This window comes from Stegodyphus dumicola, chromosome 2 (assembly GCF_044657685.1).
Source record: "Stegodyphus dumicola isolate Sdum_Otavi_A_Nest chromosome 2, ASM4465768v1".
Classification (NCBI taxonomy): domain Eukaryota; kingdom Metazoa; phylum Arthropoda; class Arachnida; order Araneae; family Eresidae; genus Stegodyphus; species Stegodyphus dumicola.
Genome location: NC_140769.1, coordinates 212,567,902 through 212,577,546, shown reverse-complemented (window position 1 = coordinate 212,577,546; position 9,645 = coordinate 212,567,902). Strand labels below are relative to the sequence as shown.

Below are 9,645 nucleotides of genomic sequence, written 5' to 3'. Positions count from 1 at the left end.
ACGCTGGTAGTTTGACCTGGACTCAATTTTGGGCGAACGGGCTGGCTGCATCGGCGTTATCGTCTTTTCCCCCATACATAACGTGGGTATGAGTCAGTTTTCCTTAGACATTTCTCCAGGAAAGTATCACTGCCCTTACTGAGGTAGTGTGCTATGCCGTAATCAAATAAACCAAGCCAAAAATGTGAAGAAAACGACGAAACTGCGATGCAGCTAGGATATGAATCCTGTTCGAACTACCTGTTTTCACCTATTTTTCCGCTTTGCCTCTGGTGAGCTAAATACAATTTGAAATGAATTGTATTAAGGAACTGGCAGAATTGAAGACTTTTAAGATTATATGACTGAATGTTGCTAAACATGATAGAAGCGGTAAAGCCATGTAAGAAATTATTTGACTTTATATGATATATCTCAAGATTTGTAAGCAATAAAAATAAACAATTCTCCCTGAATAAAACAAAAATCGGCTGCGTTTTCTTTCGATCTAGTTCCTTTCCAGTTTGTAGAATTAAGAACTAAATTACGTTTAGACTTTTTAAAGGTTCATGTCGTAACAAGCAAACCTTTTCTTTATGTTTGAACGTAAAGAGCTCTTTGTCCCCGCTAAGGTCTTTGAAATATTAAATTATAAACTGTTAGCTAAAAGTTGATTACGTTCGATTAGTAATTTACTTAAATAAGTGATTAGACAGAAATTATAATTATTTAATCGTCCATGTATGAACTTTTTAAAAGTCGCACAACATATTAAGCAGCAAGTTTTCTGTTTATGCTTCAACCTAAGACAGACAGAAGTCTTTCTTCCCGCAGGGTGTTGATTTTGATTGATGTATTGAGATTACGGTAAAGCACACTAGAGCTATCTGCCTAAGGAAAGGGATGCCTTTGTGGAGGTCTTTCTAAGGGAAACTGGCTCGTATACACATTACACGTGCGGAAAACCACGAGAATGTGCATGCAGCTAGAGGATTCGAACCTCGCCCGAACTGCCAGTGTTCAGCAACTTTTACCGCTCGGCCGCTAGTGGGCCTCTCCTCGCAGGTCGAAAGATCAAGCTTAGAGCGAACAAAGGGAAATTCTGTGTGAGAGAAAGCTAATTGTGCAGCATTTTAATACAGAATTTTTTAAAGACCAGATAAAATACTGCATTAAAAAAATGTTTGATTGGAATGTATTAATTTCTTCTCATTCAAGGCGATTACACTTAATTAACCATTCACTTTTTGTTGGGAATTAACAGAAATATTTCGAAAACTAGATCATTTGGGATACGGTTTATATGCTTTCACTATAAAGAATCAAATTGGAAAAAGGTTAAAAAGTCGCGAAGAAAAGTCTCTTTTCTGTGTTATAAGGGCAAAAAAATATCTTTTACTTATATATGCTATTAAAGAAGTGTGTGTCTTAATACAGTGTAAATTGATGGTTTAAAATTCATTTTATCTGGTAGTATCATTTAACTTTTACAGTGAGTGTTATTTTATCCTACGAGTATCACCCATAAGGAAGGTTTCTTTCTAGCAAGTTGTAAAAAAAGTCGATTGCAAAATTTGTGTCGTATTTTTAACTGCCTACCTTCAAAGTGAAAATCTGATCTTTTGCTTTTGTTTATTATTTGAAAGAAAATTACTAAGTAGTAGCATTATTTTCAAATAATAATTGTGAGGGAAAAAATCAAATAAATATAAATAAAAAAAATTTTGAAAGCATTCAGATTTTACATTACGCCCAAAGGGGCGCTTTTTTAACATTTTGTATGTTACCTTTACTTATTAAATATCATGTTCTTCGCATTTAAACCATAAAATTCAGTTCGTCAGCAATATTGCAAAATAATGTTAAACGGGGCATAGCTTTAGAATTTCCAATACACAGTCTCGCGCTCTGGAGATAAAAATGATTTTTCCTTACAGTCTTGCCGTTGTTCGCTTTGAAATCGTGGAGTTTGTTAATAAAAAATTTGTTAAAGTTTTACAAAATATAAAATCGAGAATTAAACAAATTCTAAATTTCGGCTTCCAAATGCCCATATTTGGGTGGAAATGTTCAGTATTCAAAGTTTGATGACTCTAGGTATTGTTGTTTTATCACAATGCGAGAAACATACAGGGGTTGGACAAAAATATGGAAACACCTTTAAAAAAACATGTTTCTTTGCTTAATATGAGGTAGGAAACCCGTTGGCATCCAAAACAGCTTGCAGTCTTCTCGGAATGGATAAATACAGTTCCTGTTTGTTTGCCAAGGGAATATTATACCATTCTTCCTGCAAAACGGTGGCAAGTTCAGATAACGATGTTGGCGGTGGATAACGAGAACGCACTTTCCGTTCCAATGTAGACCACAAAGGTTCGATAATATTCAGGTCTGGTGACTGTGGTGGCCAGGGGAGATGGGACAACTCATCCTCGTGCTCAGAAAACCAGTCCTGGACAATGTGAGCTGTGTGAACAGGGGCTTTGTCATCTTGGAAGACACCATCACCATCGGGGAACAAAGTTTGTACCATGGGATGAACTTGATCGGCCAAAATGTTCACATAAGTCTTGGCAGTCATGTGCTCTGACACAGTTATCATGGGGCTAGCAGAGAACCACGATATGGCTGCCCAAACCATAACAGAACCCCTGCCATGTTTCACTCTTGGCAACAAGCAGTCTGTATTATAGGCTTGAGATGGCGTTCTTCAGACGTAAACTCGGCCAGAAGTGGGAAACAATGTGAAAGAAGACTCGTCAGACCATATTACTCGCTTCCACTGCTCTGTAGTCCAGGCTTTATGACTTAAACACCACCTTTTCCTGTTACGGGCATTAGCATCACTGATGAGTGGCTTCTCAATTGCAGCACGGTCAGCAATTCCCTGTTTATGAAGCTCCCTTCTAATTGTTTTGGTACTCACAGGGTTTAATAACACAACATTCATTCAGGCAGTAACTTTTGCAGCTGTGGTCTTCTTATTTTTCGTCACAATTGCCCTTAATGATCGTCTGTCACGATCACTCAGGACACACTTTCGTCCGCGCTGTGATTTAGCAGATGATGTTTTTCCGCTTTTCAAATATGCGGAATAAATCTTTGATACAGTACCTCTTGAAACACTAAACACCTCGGCTACCTTGCTTACGGAAGCACCTACCATACGTGCTCCAACACTTTGCCCACGTTCGAAGTCTCTTAACTCTGACATAATGCAATGACAACCTCACATAACTGTACTCCGACAACAACTGAACTGTTTACCACATTTACGAAGTTGTATAGGTGGCGTCAGTAGTCAAAAATGCCAGCGCCACCTACATATTTCATTAAAATCAATCTTTCTTTTCAAACGTGCATTTCACAAGGTGTTTCCATATTTTTGTCCATCCACTGTACATAACATTCATGCAGACTCTTCATTAAATATAACACAACGGGGCTCTAATATTCGGCGGCAACAATTTAAAAAGTGAACCGACATTTATAGTGAGCCAACGTAGAATGCTGAAACGAAATTAATAGTCCTTCTGGGCAAATCGCCTCTTTGGAAAAATAAAAATACAATTTATTACAATGATGGGAACGAAAAGCGGAATATTGGGACATTAATTTATTCAGAAATGCTTATAAGGTATTTCTCCCACTTCCCTAGCGTGCCTTCGTGGTGTAATGGTAGTACGCTGGGCCGGTATTCCAGAGGTCCGTGGTTCGATTCCAAGTGAAGGCGGTTGCATATTTTTCATCTTTTCTGCTTCTAATTAACCTAATGACTCTACAAGTGACACCCAAATTAAAAGGGTTGTGGATGAAGATTCTCCACACCCAGGATTTGGCGACTAGGTCCCCTAAAACCCTAGTCACCCTTTCAAAAAGGGGAGTATATAATGTATTTCTCCCACTTTCCTAGCGTTCTTCGGGTGTAGTGGTTCTGCACGTTGGGCCGGTATTCCAGAGGTCCGTGGTTCGATTCCCGGCGAAGGCGGTTGTTAATTTTTCATCTCTCTGGCTTCCAAAAAATCCTAATGATTCTACATGCTTTATTAATGTCGCTTTTAATTTAGATGATTTTGTAGAGTAAACCATTAGGCCAAATTTTGTCAAATGCGATGTCCAGGAAGCAGGCAACGAAACAAGATTTATTATTAAAAGCTTCTGCAATTTTTTTCTGCTAAAATTGAGAATTAGTTGTTGAATGTCCTTGACGAAAGCCGAATTGATTATTCTGAATGTTGGAGTGGGATCTGACCTTTCAGGTCAGGTCAGGTCATAACGTTATACTTCAAGTTTTGTACTAATAAAAGTACATTACTTGACCTGTTATATTATCCATTAAAGGCCTTAGAAATGTATTGGTGCTTGTCTCATAGGGATGCATGTAAGTAGTAAAATAGATTCCTGAATCACAGTGTTAATTCGAGATGTTGATTACAAAAGTGACATCTATGCCAGGGATGTAATTTCAATTTACTAACGTAAGTCAGAGGTGCTGGTCACGTGTGCTATTTCCGTGATGTTGATTGGCAGAGTCGAGAGATGCTCAAGATGACATATTTTGCTCTATATTAAAATAAATAATAGACTATTTACAAATCTGATGAATAGAATTGTATTCTAACATTATCAGTAAACTTAGAAAAATATCAGTATGATGATGCTGATGCATGATGATTAAAGAAAAATATAACTTGAGTATAGAGGTGTAGCTGCTAATCGGCCAATACAGTTGCAGATAAATAAGGTAATTCCTTCAATAAAAATTCATTCAAGGTTCAAAAGAATTGAAGTATAGCAAAAATCTTGAGTAAATACTGAATAATAAAATAATAAAATACGATGATGAGTATATACATATGTTACCAACGAACATTGTGATGAATTGTCCTTGGTCTTTTGTACGGCTGTTCTATAATGTAATCGTAATTGCCCATGTTTTTGACGAGATTTGAGGGATGATTTTCGATTTTATTGTAGAATTTATAGACGGTCTTTAGTATTTCTTCGTTAGTTGTGTTAATTTTCATATGTCTATGTAGGACTTCATTTCTTACGAACCACGGAGCACCCAGCATGGTTCTTATGATTTCATTTTGCAATGTTTGCAGAGGCTTTCTGTTCGTGCGTGCTGCTGCTGCCCACTGGCGAACCGTAAAGCATTACAGGACTTATGAGTTGTAAATAGATATTTTTTTTTTGTATTTATGCTCAGTTTCGAGTGTCTATTGATTATTGAATATACACTCATAAAAGCTTGCATAGTTTTGGCTTTGGTAGCTTGTGGATGAATTTTAAAATTAAGTTTGGAATCTAGGTTAATGCCAAGATATTTGACTAAGTTATCTGTATTGACCGGTTGATTATTAATGTACAGATGATCGCATACAGGTCTTCTATTAGTGCGTTTGAAGATGATATTAGTACTTTCCTGTGAATTAATTTTAATCTTCCATTTTTGGAGTCAATCTTGGATATTATTAACAGCATTTTGCAATTTGTGTTGAGCATAGGTAAGGTTGATGGATGTAGAAAAGATAGCAGTACTATCAGCATACTGAGCTAACTCAGTACCTGGATAATTTGGGAAATCATTTATATAAATAATGTAAAGATAAGGAGCCAAATTTGCTCCCTGAGGGACGCCAGCATTAATTTTTCTTTTGTTTGAGTAGTCAGAGTTGATTCTAACTTGGAAGTATCTGTTTTGCAGATAATTGAAGATAATGATGATTAGAGCAGGAGGGAAATTGTAGGTAATAAGTTTGAATATAAGGCCAGTATGCCAAACTTTGTCAAATGCTTTTTCCACATCGAGGAAAAGAGCAGCTACTGTTTCCTTTTTATTAAAGGCTTCACCGATCTTTTCAACGATGCGGGAGACTTGGTGAGTGGTGGAGTAATTTTTCCTGAAGCCAAACTGATAAGGAGAAATTATGCTATTATCTTGAGCATATTGTTGCAATCTTTTTTGAATGATTTTTTCAAATAATTTGGAAATAGTAGGTAAAAGAGAAAATGGTGTAACTTGTGGTTAATTTTTTGTCCTTTCCAGGTTTTTTAATGACAATAATAGTAGCAATTTTCCAGACATTAGGGATGTAATTATTCCTCAGGCTGTCATTGAATAAGTTGACAAGAAAGATCATAGCTTTTTTAGGAAGATTCTGTATGGCAGTATTTGAAATTTTGTCATAACCGCTGGCTTTTTTAGGATTTAAATGCTTAATCAGATAGAATACTTCAGAGGGAGTGTTAGGAGGATTAGCTGTGCTCCTATTGGAATTAATAAAGTTATGAACTTGTTCTTTAATGTTGTTGTCTTCCGGATGCGAAAAGTTATTTTTGAATTGTTCTTCATAGACATCTGCAAATTCATTGGCAATATCTACAGGATGATAAATAACTGTGTTGTTGTTCTCAATAGGTCCAATTTTCTGGTTGGTATTTCTTAGTTTTCTGGCTAATTTTCAAACAGAATGATCTGTATGAGATAAGTTTTCTACAGAGTCGTTCCAGCTGTCTTTTTTAAATTCAAAGATAGAATGATCTGTATGAGATAAGTTTTCTACAGAGTCGTTCCAGCTGTCTTTTTTAAATTCAAAGCATAATTTTTTGACTGTGTAGTCACATCTTTTATAATTATTATGATCTCTCTGGTCTCTAGTTCTCTGCCAGATCTTCCTTAATCTGTTCTTGTTTCTAATTTCTTCTACAATATTGATAGGAAGGGAGTAGTCTTTTTTGGATGAATTTCTAGTTGCTTTATTGATGGCATCCAGAATTTTATTGTTAAATTTAGTAGTTGCTTCTTCTATTAAGTCTGGAGTAGTCATTTTAGCTGCAGCAGAGATATTGTTGTATAAGATATTAAACTAGTATATTTAAAGTCAGTCGAGTTTACTTGAGTAGGCTGTGGGGGCATATAATGCTTAATATTATTCAAAATGAACATAATGGGATTATGATCAGAGTCCAGGTCTGTGATATTGATAAGGTCTGGAATTTGAGGGATATTGCAGGTAATAAGTATGTCTATAACATAAGAGATGTGGTTATTATTAGCCGAAATGTGTGTTGACTCTGTGGTAGCTAGAATATTGATAGGAGAGTTTTGCATATAATTATACAATCTAACTCCATTACTGTTAGTAAGTCTGGAGTGCCATGCTGGGTGTTTGCAATTTAGATCACCTGCAATGATGATAGGGTATCCCAAGTTGGAGATATAGTCAATTTCGGCAGTATTGATAATTTTTTGAGGTGGTTTGTGCACTGAAACAATTAGATATGGAGTATAATTATTGCTTTAGATTAGGCAGGCACAAGCTTCTATTGTAGAAAAATTTGGCAGAAGATATTCAGTATGTTTGACTGAATTTTTTACAATGATAGCTGTACCTCCTCCACTTTTGTGCATTTTATCATTTCTATAGACTCCATAATTTGCAACTTTGAATTTTTTATTGGGCTTGAGATGTTTCATTGAGTAACATCATATCTAGGTTGTTTTCAAACAAAAATTTAGTATTTTGTAAATGCTGCCTTAGTAAACCATCACAATTGTAGAAAATTATCTTGGTGTAGTTTAGTCTATTAAAATTTGAATAATTTTGGAAATTGTTTGTATTAGTCATTATTGATATTTTTGTAGATCCTGAGTGCTTCAAATCCTACAGTCATTTTGTCAGTGACAAATTTAGCATTACAGAAGTCATCATAAAGATCATATATTGAAGCCATGAAAGCTATGAATTTGTCTAGGTTTTCCCCTGTACGTTCATGCCTGTTATTTATATTTTTTCTCGGGATTGTTCCTTTTTGGCATTAGAATTGGAATTTTTGATGGGATTTATTTTATTTTAAACTTCAGTTGCATATGAGTTAGTGTTTTCAGATTGGTTAGCAGTATCACGTGACCTGTCATAACTTTTTTGAGAGTTTTCTGAGGTAGCATTGCTTTGAATATTTTCCATTTCAGAATATTTAATATTTTTTTATTTCTTCATTGTGGTTATCGTTACTATTTAGATTTCCTGGTCTGCGTGGGCAAGAGATAGAGGATGCTAGGTGCGGTCCCAGGCATAGGATACACTTTGCATTATAATTTTGGGTGCCCTTAAAAGAGCAGAGATGGGATCTGTGATTTTCAGCACATCTTACCAAGAACAGACACTATAGTACCATATGATTCCTGCCGCGCCTGAACACAGCGAGGTGTATTATGACACGCTCGCTGTGTATGATTGTATCGTTGACAGTTATAACACTGGGTAGGCCCAGGTTTAGATTTGTATTTAATAATGCGGACCCATAGTCTTATGATTTTTTCGAGGACTATGGGTCCGCATTATTAAATACAAATCTAAACCTGGGCCTACCCAGCGGTACAACTGTCAACGATACAATCATAGTGATAATTTTTCGCGTTTTCACTCTTCTGATTTAAAGCATAGTTGCTGCAGTAGACGATTTTTCACCAAATATAAACAAATATTTCACTTCTTTTCTCATGATTCACTCTTCCACACATGCAGATGCAACTTTTAAGTAATTTAAGGGGCGTTTTTTTAACATTTTGTGTGTTGCCTTTATTTATTAAATATCGTGTTCTTCGCACTTAAACCATAAAATTCAGTTCAACAGCAATATCCAAAATAATTTTAAAATCAGCATATTTTTAGAATTTCCAAAACACAGTCTCGTGTGCTGGAGTGTTTCTTTTTTTTTTTTTTTTTTGTTTTGTTGTTGTTGCCAATTTTCGCTTTGAAATCGTTGAGTTTCTTAATCAAAAAACTCATAAATGTTTTACAAAATATGAAACAGATAATAAAGCAAATTCCAGATTCCCAATTTGGGCTTCCAGTTGCCTATATTCGGATGGAGACGTGCGTTATTCAAAATTGGATGGCACTACGTACCGTTGTTTTATCACAATGCGAGAAACAAGCATACATTTATGCAGATTCTTCACTATTTAATTTCTTTAAATATAATACAGGGCTCTAATATTTGGTGGGAACAATATAAAAAGTGATTCGCCGTTTATAGTGAATAAACGCAAAATATAAAAACGAAACTAACAACCCTTCTTGGCTAACGCCCTTTGGGCTAAAAATGTGTTTATCTGTAGGAATAAGCGCGTTTGAATAGAGTAAGTAAAAAAAAAAATAAAAAAAAAGTTCAGATTTTAATGATTGCCCAGATGAACTATTTTAAAGTTAATATTTTTTAACAGTAGGAATTATCGATCGAGATGTCCATGGATAACATGGGGACGTTATGTATCTTCTCTATATTTAAAAAATGACAAGGTGTGGAAAGTAATTCTATAAAAGTACTGAATGTTTTTTATTATATATATCATGAACGAAATATGCTTATTTTTTTAAATAAGTCGGATTAAAAAGGGAGGAAAATAATATTTCTCTTAAACAGTTTAGTTTGTTCATGAATAATAGATAGATTAAATATGAAATAAGAATGTCACGTTTGCGAACGGGAACAGACTCGAAATAAATAGAAACGACGCAAAATCTCTTTTCGAGACCAATAGCCCTTTTAAGTAAAAAAAGAGAAAGGTAACTGGGTACAGGACATTTAGTAATTAAAAATTCAACTATTATTAAAAAAAATGTTTTTTGTAGGTAATACTGTATTAAATCTTTT

General features: G+C 35.1%; 1 protein-coding gene across 2 annotated transcripts in view; it reads right to left on the bottom strand.

Moving 5' to 3' along the window:
• The window catches only part of LOC146998832 (uncharacterized), a 221,497-nt gene that overhangs the window by 145,210 nt on the left and 66,642 nt on the right, over positions 1–9,645 (bottom strand). The window lies entirely within an intron of this gene.